Below are 18,857 nucleotides of genomic sequence, written 5' to 3' on the forward strand. Positions count from 1 at the left end.
CCCCCCCCTTGAAATCTGCAGCTGCTTTTGTTGCAGACAGAGAAGAAGCAGATGATGAAAAGCAAAGGTCAGAGAGAAACCTCAGAGATATTTGTTTAATGCTCTCAGGGTCTCCTTAAATTTATGGATTGGTTTAGGGCTGAACTGGAAACGGCCCGGGTCTGATTGGACCATAAATAATTCCCACAGGAGTGGGAATAAAAACGCTGAAGGAGCTGCACGCCTGTGGTTCTGAACTCCCTCTTTGCAGGTGATTGATGGGTTGGATGTCGTGTTGTCGCAGCTAAAAACTGAACGCAAACGCCGGGGCCAACACACACGAATGCCCGAGTGCTTAAAACGCTTCACGCACACGCCGGGCTCTCTCCAGACTTGTGATATTACAACTCCAGGGCGATAACAGAAGGTCTGAGCATCATATCTGCTCACAGCGAGGCTTTAAATCATCCTGACCCGTCCCCACGGCTCATCTCAGGCAGATAGAGGAAGGGAGGAAACGGGGGGTTTTGGTGATGAAGATTTGGGACCTTCAGGATTGGAGCAGTTAAAGAAGAGGGTGGAGGAGGACACGAAGCACGTGGATCTCCTCATGGGGCGAGAAGCTCCATGTGAGGTGGGAAACAACACGATCAGAGTACTTGTTATAGCATCAAGCCCTAAAATGGTTGCTTTTATTCATTTATGAACCATAACTACTCATTCTACTGTCAAATAAACTGACTTCTCGTTATCTTTACGCAGGTTTAAAGAGCAACAAACTTGTCACAGCTTCTGCACGTTTCCCCCCTTCTCCTCGGCTTCCGTGATGTAATTTGCCCATAAGACAATCCTGGCTGAAAGTAACACATGCATGTGCACACATGGGTGCATCTGTGCCCCGAGACAAAACTCTTACGTAACTGCCGGAGACCTTCACGAGAACCCACATTAGGCTGATTTATAAACAGAGCGATCTGATGCGCAGCTGTGACGTTCATTTAGCAAAATGCCTCGCCATCCGTTTGGAATGGAAACGATAACGCGAACAGCTATTCCATTTGCTGCGGTAATGATGATGATGGTGAGGATAAGATTAAGTGATGGGTGTAATTAAAAGCATGCAAGCAGTTATGAAACTCTGCCTCCACTCTGGAATCATCCGTCTTGTGATTTGCTCCGAGCGTGGGCGCGATTTTGAGAAATCTTTTGGTGAGTTTCTCCCCGTAAGGTCATTAAAACGGGACAAGAGCAAAGCAAGGGAGATGCCGGTCGTGCTCACACATCGGCACACTTACCCAAACACAAAGGCTGCCCTTGTGTGAGACTGTAATTAGTAGCTGCCCGGGTTTTCACTCTGACCTTTTTCGTTTTCTGCTTTCTAAGGCCTCCTCTGAAGCGCCGGTGTCGCAACATCACAAACTTTGTTTTTCTGAAAATGTGTTCACGTGGTTTTCATTTTGCACCAGGCCAAGCATTTGCATTCTTCATTTTAAACACATTATTTTATAAGTGGCTGCTTGTCTCAGTCATTACTCATTTTGGTCAGGGTTGGCACGTTTAAAAAAAAAAAAAAAAATCTCCAAAGTTGAAATGAGTTCTCAATTATTCTGTTGAACGAAGCATCCAAACGTAGTTAATTTGTGAACGCTTTTTAAAAATTCCAGTGATTGAGCTTGTGGGCAGACGAAAAGAAACATGGATCGGTTTTCTTGTAGAAAGCAGTCAAAGCGGTAATAAATCACCTCTCGTTGTTGTGCAGATTGCTTTCAGAGTTTTGCATTTAGAATAAAGTCCACACCGCTAATCAACTGACAAACTTTTATCTCAAACAAAGCAGATTTGCATAGACTTGGCACTCATTTTCCAACTCTTTTTGCCTAAAAACTAACTTAAATCTTAAAAAGATATAGCATCTTTCTAAATACGTACATTATGTATTTGCAGGATTTCGATTATTTTGAAGTTGAAGGAAAAATCCATGTTGACTTGGAGCTGGTGTCTGATATTTTCTGGAACAAAGGATGTATTTTTTTTTGTTGTCCATGAACTTTATTTTGAATAGAAATGATTCAGAATTGGCTCCTCTTACTGCAGCCCTCCACAGAGCCAGCATTTGTTAGACCACGAGTAGATGCAGTCGGCCTATTTATCAAACTGCAGGGGGGGGGCGGATCAGATCAGCAAGGGGTTCAGATGGAGTGTTGAGGTGATTCTGTAAAACCATACCTTTTTGGGTTTTTTTTTTAAACAATGGCTAAAGTTGAAGCAGCAGAGGCTGAGATATATCGACTCCCAAGCGGAGTCATGTTTTCTGGATCTGTTTGCAAGCGTCTTGTAATTTTTTTCATCTACCGCATATAAAAAGAAAGCGTGCTTTAAAGGGAGGTCTGTGTGGCAAGAAATTATTTTCAAATTCTCCAGAAATTCTGTATTATATCTGCTGACTGTGTTTGGAATGAAAAGGCTGCACATTTCCTTGTGAATGTTGACTGATTCTGTGGTTCATCAAAGTCTGCAAAACATTTCCGCCCTCTGTTACAAAACGAAAGCAGAACGTGTTTACCAGACCCGTGTAACCTAAAATCGTAGTAAGAACAGAACTGCACATGTGCTGCCGTTGTTCAGAGTCTTTATTAATACACTAGCTCTGAAAGCATAAAGGGATCTTTCAAGCGCCTTATGTTAAATAAATCATCAAAACACAAGATCCTTAAACAGCTCTTTCATCTACCTCAACTGGAACTCTGTGTCTTTTAATTAAACCCTCTCTGCTTGGCTAGCTCCAGATCCTCAACCATGATCCAAGATGACAACAGCCTCATCCCACTGATCCAACACCCCACTAACATCTGTCCTGTGAGAGAGCACAATCAGTCAAATGGTTCCGTAATAGACACGTGCATCAATCGTCTCCAGCAATGCAGCACTGAGGCCAAAAAACGAATCCCTGCGCTCAGGTCTGCCAGTGTGTCACAGCTCTTTTTCCTTTTTTTTATGTTTGAAGAAACACATCTCCAGTTGTGACTTGTTTCAAACACACACACACCATTACATTGTGAGTAAAGGAATTCATATCGCCTGGCGCCCTTTATGCCACATGTTTACCGCCAAGATCAGTGACCGAGTTTTAGCCGTTTTGGTCAAACCTTGAAAATAATGTTAAGAGTATGTGTTTTGAATGACATTCAGCTACAACTACACCCAAACTTTACGCCAGTGTCTGTTAAACTGACTAAATTACAGCCATTTGTGTGTTATGGTGTCATTAGTGGTGTCCATCTTAAATCTGATGCACTCAAAAGGCTATTACATTGCAGATGAACATCCAGTGATTACTTTCTGGGAGTTTCATCAAAATCCATCCAGTGGTTCATGAAAGATTTTGCTAAAAGACGGACACAGAGGCACAGGCAGAACCATAATCACCCTCCTTACATCATATAGCGCCAAGCAGTAATTCGGCTGCAGTTAAAGCCACTATAAAAAAAACATTTTATAGTTTTTTCTTTCAACTGCCTTAGTTAAAAGACATCAACGCTTACTGAGAACCATTAAGAATTTATGTTTCCATAGTTCATAGGTAAAATGACAATGTTTTACCCTGATAAACTGGTTGGGAATGGACTGGTTTTTCTGTTGCTCTGCCATTGTTAAGCAGCCTTTAGTCTAAGCCTGTAATCACCTCCCACTGACACCCAAACATGGCCATAAAACACCCTCTGCATCGGCTTGCCACTGGTTTTTCATCACTGCCTCGCAGAACTTTTTTAAACCTTCCCAAGTAGATTGCAGTCCAATTGAATTGCCGTTGCAATCCGATAGTTTGAATGTCAGGCAGAGATGGGCACTGAAAGCAATCACGCTCTGTAATAAGAGAAGGAGTCGATGCGGAGGGGAGTAACTCTGGTTATAATGGACATCAGTTGGCCGAGCCTTGGCACAGATCACATAAAAGCCAAAAGCTGAAGAGCTGCCAAGTGCTGCAAACATCTATTAGCTTCCAATCACACCATGTTTGTTCAAGACTTCAGTATTCACCCTCAGCACCCCATAGGTACTGTGGAATAACTTCTTGACGGTGAAGAGTCCAGCAAAACTCAAAATCTGCTGTTAAGTATAAAAATGTAATCTTGAACTCATTGTCTGTTCTGTGCCTTTGTCACACTTTGAAACATTTTTTTATCCATCTGGCCACGGCGCTGCTTCTCCCGCCGTCTCTCTGCCTCTCTCCGAGGTGCAGGAAAAGTGGCCTCATACGTCACCAAGTGTCACTTCACTCCTGTCAGCAGGTTGATGCATGGGAACAGAAACGGCCAGTGCTGAAGCAGCAGACCACACACAGATACACTCACGACTGATGGATGACACAAGCATTAAGTCCAGGATCGTAATCAGATGAACAATTTGGGAGGCGATGACCTGCAGCTGCAGAAATTACATATTTCGCCTCTGAGAAAACTCATTTATTACAAGGCAATTTTTTGCAGCCTGAATGTGAAAGAGAAACAGTCAGTGCAGAGCTCCTTTCATCACTAACAAAACCTTGCTTCTTTACAAATTGAGAGCCATTGATTAAGATGTTCGTTACTCTTTTTTTTTTTTCTATACTGGAGACTTGATTTGTTCCAGCGAGGGGAAACAACACATGAATTATTGATCTAATATAAAAGCTCATCAACTGTTGCTGCTGTGCCTTCGCCGTAGTTTTATTAGGCGTCTTAGAGGACACTCTCAGATAGTTCTTTCTCTCTTTCTGAACCCTGACTCTGTTAAATTGAGTCATTGTTTTATAGCATGTTACACTGGGGCACCTATGAGAGGATGACATATGAGGAGATCTGTTGACACAAAGTTGTTTGGGCTTGTTTTTGATTCATGGATTAGCTTGCCTGCACTGTTTGTGGCTGGGTACTTCCCTTTAATATGTGTGGGGTTTTTTTAATCAGTGGAATGAAACCAGCTTGGAAGACTCGTCTGCCAGATGACCCCTCTGCAGAACATGCAGCACCCCACCCCCTGTTTGTGTCAGCTGACTATAGCTTGGGTACTAGTAAAGATGATGTGGGTGGTATTAACTGTGAGAATAAGGTTTACATTATGACCTCGGTGAATCTCTGCTGAATGTAACGCTTTGGTGCCATCAAGGGGTCAAATTCTCCTTTATAATTAGCGACAGATGTCCCTCTTCTCGACCTCCATGGCTCCAGTTTCCTTTCTCACACACACACACGTGTTGTGGCCTGATGTTCCCAGAAGCCTTTCGGGAACCTCTGGGATGCCGTCCCAGATATCGGTAACCGAATTCCCACCGCTCCTCGATCCAAGCCAGCCCTCATCTCTCTCTCTCCTCTCTTCCAGCCGGCCTGGAATCTGTCCCCCTCTTATGAAACCTCTGGCAGATCTTAAACTTACTCAAAGTCTGTAGAGTGATGATGCCGCTGGTTGGTGTCAGCTCAATTGGGCTCAGGCTCGCAGAGCTGAATCCCGAAAGGTGCTGTGTGCCTTTGTGTCACTGCGTCGTTGTATGCGCTGCATTAGCCTGCTGAGAATTGGTTCTGGAGGATTGTGTCCATCTGCTAAACGGGATTACTTGGAAGCGAGAGACGCAGCATGGATAGAAAGAAGAAAAACAGGGTTTGTCTTGCAGTGGATCAGCAGAAAAGTGAAATCAAGCCCTCAGCAGGACTTATGCAGTGTGTGTGTGTGTGCTTCTGAATATTAAACACACTGTATAAAACTAAGGGTCCGGCTTTTCTTTCTCTCAGATGTTTGAGTCTTCAAGCCTCCCTCAGCTCCCCACTGCAATATGGCATTCAAGAGATGTTTTATTCAAGTAAACCTTTGATATTTTTGTCATCAATATTAATATTATTAGATTAGGCAGAAGCTCTCTGTGTTTGGGGTCCCCCTCAGTCCTCCCTCCCCCGGACTTCCTGGGGCCCAGACAGTGTTCGACAGAAGTAGGTCAAAGTTTAGTGGAGCGTCCTGTCTGAACAGGAGGACTGGAGGGGTGGAGAGGGGGGTTAAAGGGCGTTGTTTAGTGCCAGTAACAATGATACAGATGGATAGCATCTCATTTTTACATCGAAACACAACAGACCACTTTTAAATCTATAAATGATAACATTAATGTTCACTAAGAGTTGTGAAGTTCTTGTTAATCTTTAAAGAAATCTCAGTAAACAGCTCAACCTATAGATCAATTATAATCTATTCTGATGCATCAGTAACTGTTGTCTGTGTAAATACTGGTTTTATCTTCGTTCTTACATTGACTGTTTTAGTGAGTTCATTAACAAGACAAGTGTCCCCTGGAAAATCTGGTTCTGGCTGCATTCATGCAGCTACTGTAAATCTGTCGATCCACCAGCATTGCAGAAATGTACTGCATGATGTGACATCAGTGATTGACGTAGTTAAATGTGCAGTGAAGGAAACTCAGCTGAAGAGGAAAGCACTTCCTTCTAATCCGCTTCATAAAGGTTTAATAAGCATAACTTTGCACACCAATAGGATCGCTAAAAACTGTTTCTTTTCCAAACTTATATTGAAAGAATGCAAGTGCTCTATGTAATTTTTACTCAAAGCGTCTGATTGTTGCAGCTGAGCCGGATGTATGTAAGTGTTGGTCTTTATTGTAGAAACTGCTTTCATTTCATCTATGAGTCATATAAACTACAAGCTTCAAGTGATTTTTGTTTGGATTTTTGCTTTGGTTTTTCATGCTCATGCTCTGTTGTCCACATAGATATCTTAATTCATCTCAAATATGAATATACGTTTGCTAAAATGTGTTCCTGCAGACCTAAGATGTGAAATCATCTTTTAATTCCTGCAGTATATTACTTTTTAAAGAAGTGCTAATTAATCATTACATTTCATTCAGTACAAAGTACACACATTTTATTTAGGCCTTTCCCAAATGGAAATGCATTTTTTTCCAAATTGAGTTTTTAATTTGTCTATCTTAAAAACATCCTTGTAAACAGATCACCGTTTTCTAGAAATGTCTTCACCCCAAACCACTGTAGTAACCATGTCAGGCCTGTATGTGGTGCTGTAAAAAACAAAAAAACAGGAATCAAGCCATGAAGCATGCACATAAAGCTTGCTCTCTGGCTGCAAAAAGTAAACACAAGAAGAAGAAGAGCAAACTCTCAGGTCGTGGGTCAGAGTAGAGGTGGAGCTATGACATCATCATTCATTTTGGTCATCAACCCAACACATGGATGATATTTCAAGATTTCTTTTTACTCTGGAACCCATTTGTAAAGCTTTAAGGTGTCCTAAAACTTTATTTTTATGTGGACACAAGGGTGAACCTAAAAAAAAATCTTTTCTATATTCACAAAAACCTTTCTTGCGTAGATGACCCCTTAGAAAGTAAACGTTTCTGTTTTCTTGTTAGTGTAAGTGGTTATAGGGTATGTTGGTGACCTGGGATTAATAAACACGTTGACCCTTGTGAGCAAAGCATACCTCGGCAGATTAAAAAGTCTGGGCTGGCGAAAGGTCAGCTTGTTGGGTGAAAGTTTAGGAGGTTAAACCCAGATAGACGCTGAAGCTCTTAAAGACCTTTGAATTTTTACATCCAAATTCGCAATACTCTGAAATAAAATGTTGTTGACTTGGATTATAGCTTTTGAAACAGACATTATCATCTGTTATTACTCTCATGGGTATGACAAAGAGATGTGAGGAGTGATAAACAAGAAGGAATCCGAAAGGGTGCATCTAGAAAGCAAAATTTCAAAACAAAAGTTAGATGAAAACGCAATTGTTTTCAGGCCCTAACTGTGAGATAAAAGGTAAAACAGCAGTTCAGTGTGGGACTTTACCTCAGCTGATCTGGGATAATTTATGTGCGTGTGCTGCTAATGTCCCCAATTTCTTCAAGTGTCTTTTTTTCACACAAGTACTATTAAAGGGTAATGGCCTGCTGAGCCCCCTGGGAGATGGAAAATACCTCCAGACACATCTATTGAAGCGATAAAAAGCGATAACGTCTATTTAACGGTCTGGTAATAATTGAATCAGGTGGTTTGACATAATATTAGCCACAGTTTTAAAAGAAAAGGCCTTACACCGTACTTTGTTTACCTGTTCGGTCTCCTGTGTTACGCAACAATGCTTTTTTTATAATGCCAGCTTAATGTGAGGATAAAGTAAGAGGAAGTTTTTTTTTTTCTTCTCCAGGTTCAACTTCACAATTAAATAACGACCTCCATAAAAGCTGTGTCTCAGACCTGTACTGACTTCCGACATACCAGGAATTACTGGTGTGCAGAATTTAAGCTATAGTCCGCTGTCAAAGATCAAACAGAAAGATTAAGGTGGAGACCGAGCGGTTTGCAGGGGGAGCAGCAGCAGATGCAGGGATGAACAGATGAAATGAGGCCACTGTCATCCTGTCTCATTTTCTATGCAGGGTTGGGAGGGGATTAGCCTCACTTACATAACTCCATATCCCCCCCTTAACTAGCCTGTCTCCCCCTTTCTTTTTCCCCAAAAGCACGCTCATAATCTTTCAAGAGAAGCAGGAAGATTGTTGTTGGCCTATTTGGTTTTTTGCAACTTTTATCTTTCTACAAAACATAAATTTGTTTTGAAGACAGTAGGAGGCTGAAAATAGTCGGAACATGAGAACGATGAGACGACGAGGGGAGGGACAAACATCAGGAATCGAAAGACAACAAAAGCAGACTTTTATTCCCAGCTGTGGTAATAAAGTGCAGATGAAGCAGAAGGGGAAAGAGGAAACAGGAGGAAAAAAAAGAAGATAGCGGATTGTTGGGGGTGGGGGTGGATGAGATGGTCTATTTATAGTTTATCCCCTGCTGTTGGGTTAGACTGCTTGCCCCATTGCAGCACAGCTCAGCATCTATATCAGTTATCATGTCGGACTACATTAACTCCATGCAAACGCATAGAAACGTGCACACGCACAGTTACAGCCTGAGGGGGTAAACCTGTGCACGCTGACCTTTGCCACCGAAGCAAAGAAAGTTACACACCAACGCATTCGGCCATGTGTGTGAGAGAGAAAGTGAGGTGTGTAACACAACATCATGACGGAAGCTTTTTCCTTTTATCTTAAACAAATTAATGCACCTCTGCTTTGTGATTAAATTAGTCACATCATCTCCCCTTGTCCTTCAAGCTCACAAGCTCTTGAACCACATTTGCATTCCTCTTTAGGTCTTCTTATTTGGACACTAAAAGGCAGGTGAATACAGGAGTAAACTTACTAACTGTGGGCCTCTCATCAGGCCGACTCTGAGGGCTCCGGTCATTTGAATTGGATTATGTTTTTGCAGGTAGTTATGGAGATCTGACTAATTTTTAATATTATTATTATTATAACTCTTTATAATATGAACCAGTAGATTGATTTTTCATGAAACTTTTTAAGTAATTAGCAGATGCCCATCTACAACTGATTAACTTTGGAAGTCAACCCTATTCAAGATGGCCGTTGTAGCTAAGCAGCCTCAGCAAACATAAAAGTGACTAAATTTGGATATATATTAGGCTAATATTTGGTGCGTACATATTCAGATCGCTAACTGATCACCCAAGATATGTACCATTTACCAGTAATTATTGGAGTCAACATTTAGTGTTAATTAGCAAAATATCCAATGAACCACTGGACAGATTTTAGTGAAACTCAGAAATTAATAATTGGATGTGGATCTATAACTCGTGAACTTTTGGAGTCAGTCCAGTTCAAGATGACTGCCACAACAAACTGACCTTAGATAACACAAAAGTGTCTGTAACTCTGTAACTTTAGGTCAGATTTGGTGTGGTAGTAGCTGAGAGTCAACATGTACTCTAAGCACTAACTCATCTTGTGAGATTTCACCGTACTCCATGAGATCACACATGACGTCATTTACGAGGTATATAACTATCATTTCTCATTCAAACATGATCTTTGTCTAAAACTCTGACATGAAAGGCAGCGGGCGATATGCAGTCCTCTAAGGACTGCTAGGCCTTTAATTGAATCTTATTTAACGACTCTGTCCACCGTGTGGAAACATTAAGTGGGACGTTACTGTGTCAGTCTGTGGATGACTCATGGAACAGTCTCCGGGTTGCACAGGACCTCGTTTGTTTCGGACGTTTCTGCCCCGACTCACCCGGCTCCAATAACACACTCACTGTGGCGTGGGACGCACATTCAGGAACGCACAAAAATGCGAGCGTTCACTGTTTACACACATGCAGCCATCCGAAGAAAGACGGACAGTGTGGCTCCTTTTTTCACAGAGGCGGAATCTGGAAACCAAGTCTAAACTGAGGCAGCTATTTGTTTCTCCTGTTTTTGTTTGTCTGACGGTAATAGATGGATGCATTATCAAACACAATTAAGATAAAAACCCTGTCAGTTTTCTGCCCCTGACTTGTCAGAAGGAGCCTTCATGTGTTTTACGATTGTGTGTCGACAAAATATGGTGCAGCGACGTTACCACGCCTCTTCTTATTTCTACTCAGACAAAGCCTTTTGTGCTCAGATATATGTTTGAAATTATGAAGAAACGGCAAAGGACAGGGAGGCTGAGAGAAAATGGAGAAAAGACAAAGAGTGGGAATGAAAAGAGATGATCCACGTCCTCCAGACAGACAAACTGTTACAACCGTGGTGGCAGTCTGATAGAGCATGAAACAGACAAAAGGCAAGACTAAGCTGTTGGCTCTGACTGTGATCTAAGCCTTGAAAAGGAAAATGAAAATGTGCCTACAGTTTTTGTTTTTGATTTATTAATTTCTTCCTCATTACTCGTTTTTTTCCCCCTCCCTTCTGCTTGGTTGCTTTTTTGCTCTACCTCTGAAAGACCCTCAATATTACCCACCTCCGAGTGGTGAAAGGTAGGAAATAAGGCTTTTGTTGTTCCTGTCTGTGTGTGCACGTTTGTCTGTTGTGTTAGGAAAATATCTCGTGAACCACTGGACCGAAGTATATCTACAATTGACTACCTTTTGGAGTCAACAGCTGCTTCAGCTAATTGACCTCAGCCAACACTAAATGGCCATAATTCAGTTGATTTTACAGATATTGAGCTAAAATCTGACGTGGTAGTAGATGAGTCCTTCACATGTTCTGTACTTCAAGCACAGGATTTACAGGATTTGACAAAAAATGGCTATAACTTTGTCATTTCTCAACATAAGATGTTCTTAGCTTTAAACTCTGGTGTGATGTGGACTATGCATTCCTTTAAGGGCAGGGGTCCCCAATCCTGGTCCTGGAGGGACACTAGTATGCATGTTTTAGTAGTTTCTCTGCTTTGACACACCTGATTTGAATGACTGAGTGAATAACAGGTCCTGCAGAGCTTGAAGACCTGCTGAAGAGCAGAGAAACATCTAAAACCTGCAGGATAGTGGCCCTGCAGGACCAGGATTGGGGACCCTTGCTTTGCGGAATGTGGGGGCTTTAATTAATCAACAGTTGTCAGTAAACACACATGTAGTTTGAAGTCTTTTTTATATTGTAAGTCTCCTTACAGCTTCTGTTAAATGTATATCAGGTCTGATTGGTGAACTCTGCACAAGAATTCCAGTGTACCTGAACCTTGTGTGAAAGCACAGATGGCAGACTCTGCATCTCTGAGTCTGAAACCTCATAGTAAAGGCTGATCATGTTCAGCTGTGGCTGAGCTGCTGGTGCTTCTGCTCTCTGATCTCAGTCATCTTATCTAATCTGGCCACCAAGAACAACAACTCTGGGTCTTACAGGAACATTGATGAAAGGACAGCTCAAGGATAGCTCAGAGTGCTGATCAGATAACAGATTACCAGGATCCGGTTTGATCTGTGCAATCTGCTGGAAAAATCCACAGAGGACCTGAGCTAGAACAGCTGATGGTTTTAATGTTGTGGCTGATCAGCACCAAACACAGTCGGACTCTAAATACAGAGCGATGCATGAGCTGAAACCATCTTTAGAGATCTTTATTTTAGTTCAGTGCTCCCATTTCAGAGACGTTTGCTGAATTATTACAACAGCAGAGAGGAAACAAAGGTCTGCTGCAAAAACTAATTCTGTTCAAACTCTTTATATCTTTATTTGAATGTTAAACAACAATATTTGTGCAGCCCCTCTGCTGGTTGATGAAGTTGTTCAAATCAAAAAAATCAAGAAAATAACAAAGTTTATTATATAACTTTTAAAGACACCTTTTGGTGCTTTTGCTGTTAATACTTGCTGATGATTTGGCGGGCTTTCATGAAAAAGCTCAAAACTTTTAATAGCTGTCGTTTAGTGATATAGGTGCAAAAGAAAATAATCTAAAAACTTCTGTTTTTATCCTGTTCATTCGTTTTTGCTGGATAAAGATAAAAGCGTTATATTTTAGGCCAAAGGACTGCAGCTTTGTTTACATAAACAACAGAATAAATTGAGTTTCTGCCTCATTGTAATAGAAAGTCAGAGGATGAGATGAGTCTGAGAAGCATTCCTCCAGAGTTAAAGATGCTGCCCTCTAGTGGGAGATATTGGATCTACTGAGGCTGACATGGCCTGAAGCAGCTAACAGGACAGGCGTTTATAATAAATAGCAGGTCTATCAGAGCAGCATGGGCAAACACGGTTCACATTGTGCTTTTTTTAGTCTCCGAGATGAACGCTTCTCATTAATCACGGCCATTTGTCTTTAGTTGTAAGTCTAGAGGTCAGTGATTAAACGCTGTTCCCTGAAACGTGGCCAAATCTTCCTCCGTTCTGCTCCCTCGCTCAGAGGATCAGAGGGAAAGCTGCTCTGCTTTCCGTGGCTCTGATGTTGTCTGCCACCAAATCCCAGCTGAATAAAAGTCAGAAATTGAAGCGGCAAATTATGTTTTATGTATGTGCGGTTGCACAATGAAAGCAGGCAGGAAAGTGGGCCAAGCATCAGACATAATGGCAACAAAGCAGCTCTCTACTTTTTGAAATCTTTTTTCATTTTGGAAAAATGACAGCGGCAGCCGACAAACTGGGCACAGATTTAATACGAGGGTTCAGTTAATGACAGAGGAAATGGAAAGAGATAACACAGAAATTGCATTACCTTACTACTCTGCTCCCGGAGAGTACTTTATTATTCTCACTGATTCTGTTCTAGTGGGGAAACAGCTCTTTAACGTGGCAGCTCTATTATTTAATAAATGTGTGGAGAAATGAGCAATACAACATTCATACACCTGTGGGATTACAGACATTTATCCAGATTGTTTAAAATGTTCATCCCACACTAACAGCGATGTTGTCAGTCCCTTCAAACTTCCCTAATAATTGTTAATAAATTGGTTTATCAAATGTCAAAAAGTTTAACAAAATCCAACAGTTCAACTTTAAAATTAGATTAAGAAAATGAAAGTAGTTTTATTAGAATCTGTCAATGCTGTTGCCAGAGATATTAGTCTGTGTGTGCGTTAGACCTGCAGATTCATTTTCTGAGCAAAAAGTAAAAATTACTTACTAAAAAACAGCAGTTTATATTTTTTAAATAACTGAATAAGATTTATTCGCAACAAGGAATGACAAGTATTTATTTTTACCATATTCAGTTTATACACAATATATGAATAAGAAAGAAAACTTGTTTCTTTCTTTATTAATAAATAAAATACATATGACCATTCCTATTAAAATGCTCCTCTGATGGAACCTAAAATAGAAAATGAACTCTAAATAATACATAGATTTAAGACATTATTTAAGAGAAAAATTACAAATTATTACAATTATTACAATCTTTTCTCTCCATTAAAACTGAAAAATATTAAAACAATTGTTCAAATTTGTCTGTAAATGTATTTCATATAATCAAATATGCAGCTGCTGTAATGTTAATAAATGTATGAAACCAAATTCCTTTTATGCTTTTCATCACCAGTAACTTGTTTTTTGCAATTTAATTTAATATACCTTTGTAAAAACTGGAAAGCTATTTTTCCAGGTTTTGATCCTGATCCTAGCCTTCGATATGTTTAAAGAGTGTGTGCGTGTGTTAGGGACTGAGCTAAAAACCTGCCTCTTGTTTCGTTCTACAAGAGTCACCTTGGCCCAGATGTAGCCACGCCTGTTGTGCGCCGACAGCTTCTCTTTTCCTTTCATTCCCTTATCAGCGCTGTTGATCTTAAAGCTTGGTGGAGTTGCTTGGTTACCTTGTGTAAAAAAAAAAAAAAAAATCTGCAGGATTACCGATGTGAACCCAGACAGACGCACAAACTACACAACATAACGACACCTTTAATTAAAGCTCCCACTGCAGCCCGCCGAGGGAGTGGCTGCTCTGAATCACAGTTTCACTGCGGTGACATCATGTGTCCATCATATGCTGCTTTACATTGTAATCTATCTACTGGTGATATAATGGATTATAATCTCTCTATATATAATCTGCTCCCATCGGTTTACATCAGTCCATCACACAGAGTGAGATCCCATCTTCATATGAAATGACGTGTTGTACCAAGCATGGAAGAAATCATTACACCTCATGTTTTATGGCTTTGGATGGGCTTTAAGAATATTAAAATTGTTAATATTAAAATAAAAGTGTGGCTGCGCGTGTTTAAACCTCTAAAACTCTTTCCTTATGTTTTAAGAACACGAGCAGCGTGTTAGGAAAGCATCTGGGTCACTCCTCATGTTGCTTATGTTTGCAAAGTTTAAAAGGAGGGGGACATCTGTTAGGTTTTAATCAATAATCTGACCCCTGAGGGTCTCTGGAATGACCCTCCTTTTCCTCGCATTTATTAGGAAAAACTGATATATCCTACATGGATTTACTTGGTTTAATAGTGTTCACAGGAACCATAATACGAGCCATTGAATCAGGCTTGAGACAATCATCTAATGGCTGTTGTCCCAGATCCTGAAAGTCACTTTAATCGACTGGCTGTCTGGAAATAAATGCATAAGATCTCAGATGTACCTTTGACAGAAACAAACAAGCACGGGAATTTATGTTCTAATCTATGATAACATTTCAGCATCAGAAAGAAATGCATTCAACGTTTATGTAGGTCTTTGAGTTCCAATGTTTAGCTTCGACTCGTCATTTTGCAAAAACATGTACTCTACGGTGTACCTAACATTCACGTGGGAGCCTCTTAGTACTTTTACCGATTATTTTCTTCATGTGAAACTGGCACCATTTGTAACAAAAGGAGAAACAAAAGGACCCCACTGAGCATCTGTTCCTGGTTCCTTGAAGCAACTCTGAAGCTCAGCCTCACAGTTAGATGATGTGGCATGAATGACCCCTACAACAGCAACACGGGAGCCAAAATCAATATGGTATCACTTATCAGACTGGAACGAGCTGAGTGATTACCTCAGAATGAAGAGGTAGTCTGGAGAAAGAAAAAGAAAGAGAAGGGTGATACCAGAAGATTGAAATGATAGTCTGGTCACTTTTGAGTTGCTGTTTTGTCAAATAGTTATCAATAGTTATTAGGTTATCAACATGAGTCATAGAGCACGGAGTATGAAGAAAGAGGCAAAAGTCTTTGTCCAGGCTAGGCTAATGGCTAGCTAAATGAGTGTTTTTCTTATTGTTTTATATGCCAACTCTTCCCTTAAAAACTACATTGAACTCTTACACAGAACTCTACATTGGATAAATGTTCAAGAAGAAATTCCTTAATATGCTTAAAAACAATAAAAATCCAGCTCTTGTTTGGCTAAATACAAGGCTAGTCATTAGCTTTTGCCCTTTTCTTCATATTTCATGTTTTATGACTAATGTCAAGGCCAATAAGGCCGTGTAGGCTGACTCAATGCTTTACTGATGCACTTTGTAGATTTTCTTGTCTCAAGACCCCCCCACTTGATGTTTCATGACCAAGATGTGGGCTCTTGACCCCAACTCTGCATATTATTCAGAGTCGTCACTTTAACTTTTCTACTTTGTTTTTTCATTCAGGCCAAAAAGCTGAGGAAGAGGCTGAGAGAGAAGTGAAGTTCGGGGATGATAGATCTCTGCCATTCCACTGTCTTCCCCAGACCTCCAGGAGGAAGACACTGGGCGACACACTGAGGTAAAGAACCACACTAAAAGAATAAATACCCTTCTGCAGACAAAGCCCTTTTCTGATGACGTTGACCTTCAGTATTTGCTGAGTCAAACATCCCCCTCTCCTCCTACCGCTCTTGTTTTTTCTGTCTTCCTCACCCCCCCCCCTTTGGTTTTGCTCTTTTATTTTTCTCCTATCATTCTGGTTGAGGACGCTGATCAATGGGCTGACTTGGCGTCGACTATCTTTAAAGTGACCTGACTTTGGAGGGACTTGCTGTGGTTATTTTCTCCCGCAGATGCACATACGTTTTTGGAGTTGGGGGGGTCTTGGCCTCTTTGCAGGGTCTGGTTAGGGATTAAGTTTGGATTGATGAGGGGAGGGGAGGTGAAGAGGTCAGAAATTTGCAGCTGAGTCCATGTTGGGCCGTACGGCTGCCGGGTACCTAGCATGAAGCGAGGACGTTTTTATGGTTTGGTGGTATTAATGTATGGCCACCACAGCAGCAGTGGCAGCTGTCTTCTTCTCCTGTTTTCACCATATCCATTACAGATTTTCAGTCCAGCTCAGCTTGTCCCAGCCCAGCTGTCCCCTTCCTTCACTATCATTTCACCACGCTTCTTACGACCCGTTTTAGAGTCCTTTTCAAAATGAAGTTTACTTAAATGGTTAAGCACAGCATGCACAACATACAAATATCAACAAAAGTTACAAATTATGTGATATTGCCAGTGTTTAAAATCTTAGCATTTGCCTAAATTTCCGAAAACCCTGATGTTTTGCCTCTCAAAAGTAAAATTTCTTAAAACTTTGTGTGTTTTGTAGATTGAACTTCATCTTATACCTCATGGGTTCTGTTCTGTAGAGACTCTCGGGGGTTAACGTGTCGTTTTGAGCTGATGCACTCAGTTTGTAGCTTGTTATTACCTGTTCACAGGCTGAAATGGAAGCTCTTGCTGACTCACACAAACACGCAGTCTCGCACACATATAAAAGACTCAAAAGCTTTCTAGTGTTGCATTTTCAGCCTGGAGAGACGGCCCGTGTTAATGGCAGCAAAGTGCCAGGTCAGAATGCAGAAGCGGACTTTTTTCCTCTCTTGTTGTACCACCATGCGACTCAGAGGGAGGTACAGGGGAGTTCCAGGAAAAAGACAAAGAAAGGACACACTCAGTCGTAGACACACAAACACACACAGCATTATTCAATCCTCCTACTGGTTTTCCATGGCAGCACTTCAACTGTTTACCAAAACTGGTCAATGTTGAGTGACTCAAAAGGAGCGTGATGTCAATTAGTGGGCTTTGAGACAGTTACTCATTGATTAAATGATAGAAGAGTCAGAAAACGTCTGCACATATTTATTTTTAATCTTAACTTGGTTTCACAGCATATGTTAGTGTTTTTTTTTTTTTTAGTCAACATTTCAAAAGGCTTATCTCCTTTCTCTTATCGTTTCCCCTCTCACCTCAATCCTCCCCTCTTCTTCATCTTTTGGACAGCAATGGTGCATCTTTTTAGCTCAAGTCAGACGTGGGAGCTGGAAATGAAGTCACAACCAGCTGACGGCCTTCTCATAAACCAATTATTGGACAACCAGTGTAGCTCACTGACCAGATTAGTCTGCGGTATAATTTTACTTGGCAATTTGCTATATTTTGTCCAAATATATATCACGAGGGGATGTTTGATGGGACAAGATGAACCGCACTTGAGGTTTGAGGCTCAAAGTAAGCCATGAATAATCTTTGCTTACTTTGTTTTAGGCAAGCAGATTCATTTTGAGGTGGAAATTTAAGAAATTTGTCCAATTCTTCAACAAAAGAAAAACGAAAAACCTAATCCAAACAAGGAAATTACTTTCATTTTCTATTTTGATATGCCTTGATCCAACACAGTCATATTCCAAAAATACAAATGCAGTTTGTTTTGGCTCTCGTTTACTCCTTCCCTTCTTTACTAACACCTGGTGAACAATTACATCATTTGCCGTCATATGCACATGAGACCATTACAGGAGTGTGAACCATAAAGATGCACAGAAACATGTTATGTAATTTACCCTATCTGAGGTAATCGACCCACCCCCTCTGCTCCGTACGTAGCAGCTGCTGCTCTTGATCTAGTCAGTGTTGTTTGGTGATCACACAGCTGGGTGTTATTGCACTGTTATGTCAGCCAAAGGGGTGATGGAGAAAACTGTGAGGGGTACAAGGTGTTCCTCTGCTGCCTGCGGGCCGTTATACTTCTGCACCAAACAGAAACTGTGCATAACGTTTCCCAAAATGTAAAAATCTGATGCGTGATTGCGTTGATTCAGAGATTATGTATGAAAGAGAAAGGGTGGGTGAGTTTCAAGCTAAAAGGAAAAAAGGGGGGAGGAGAGGAGTCGCTGCGTGTGTGTGTGTGTGTGTGTGTGTAAAAAGAGGCAAACTAAAGGCAGAGAGGGGCTGGCACACAAAAGTAGGAGAGGGGAAGGAAGAATGAGAGGAGGAGGTGGGGGAGGCGGTGCTAAAGGAGACAGCAGGGGAGGAAAGCTGAGAAGAGGAACAGTGGAGTGAAGTGAGAAGAGAGAGGAGGTGGAGAGGACAGGAGGATAGGAGGGCTTCCATTTGAAAGTCCTCGTGTCAGGATATGAAGTCGTTGAGAGGTGCAGAGGCAACGGCAGGAATCTGGAGTGTTGCAGTGAAGAGATAAGCCCACAGGACGAAGAGGCAACTCGACTAAAGGAATCTCTGCTGACCGAGACCAGAATAATATTTTTACTTTTTTTTTTTTTTTCCAAAGGAGTCAACAATAAGAGGAGGCAGCAATGCAGGGCTCTCACTGGGGTGTGTATTGTTTTATGTGTCCGCACACTGTTT

The 18,857-nt window shown here is 41.2% G+C and overlaps 1 protein-coding gene across 2 annotated transcripts in view; it reads left to right on the plus strand.

Annotated features, from left to right (window-relative positions):
* LOC108245328 (leucine zipper putative tumor suppressor 2 homolog) overlaps nucleotides 1–18,857 on the plus strand; it is a 35,966-nt gene that overhangs the window by 1,112 nt on the left and 15,997 nt on the right. Inside the window, exon 2 of one of the 2 annotated variants that reach the window (XM_017432159.3) lies at nucleotides 15,903–16,017. The gene's annotated coding sequence lies outside the window, so the exon portion shown is untranslated. Of the gene's footprint in view, nucleotides 1–15,902; nucleotides 16,018–18,518; nucleotides 18,825–18,857 lie in introns of those variants that run through there. The other variant, XM_017432170.3, reaches the window with a different exon arrangement.

Source organism: Kryptolebias marmoratus, linkage group LG22, assembly GCF_001649575.2.
Source record: "Kryptolebias marmoratus isolate JLee-2015 linkage group LG22, ASM164957v2, whole genome shotgun sequence".
NCBI classification, from domain to species: Eukaryota; Metazoa; Chordata; class Actinopteri; order Cyprinodontiformes; family Rivulidae; genus Kryptolebias; species Kryptolebias marmoratus.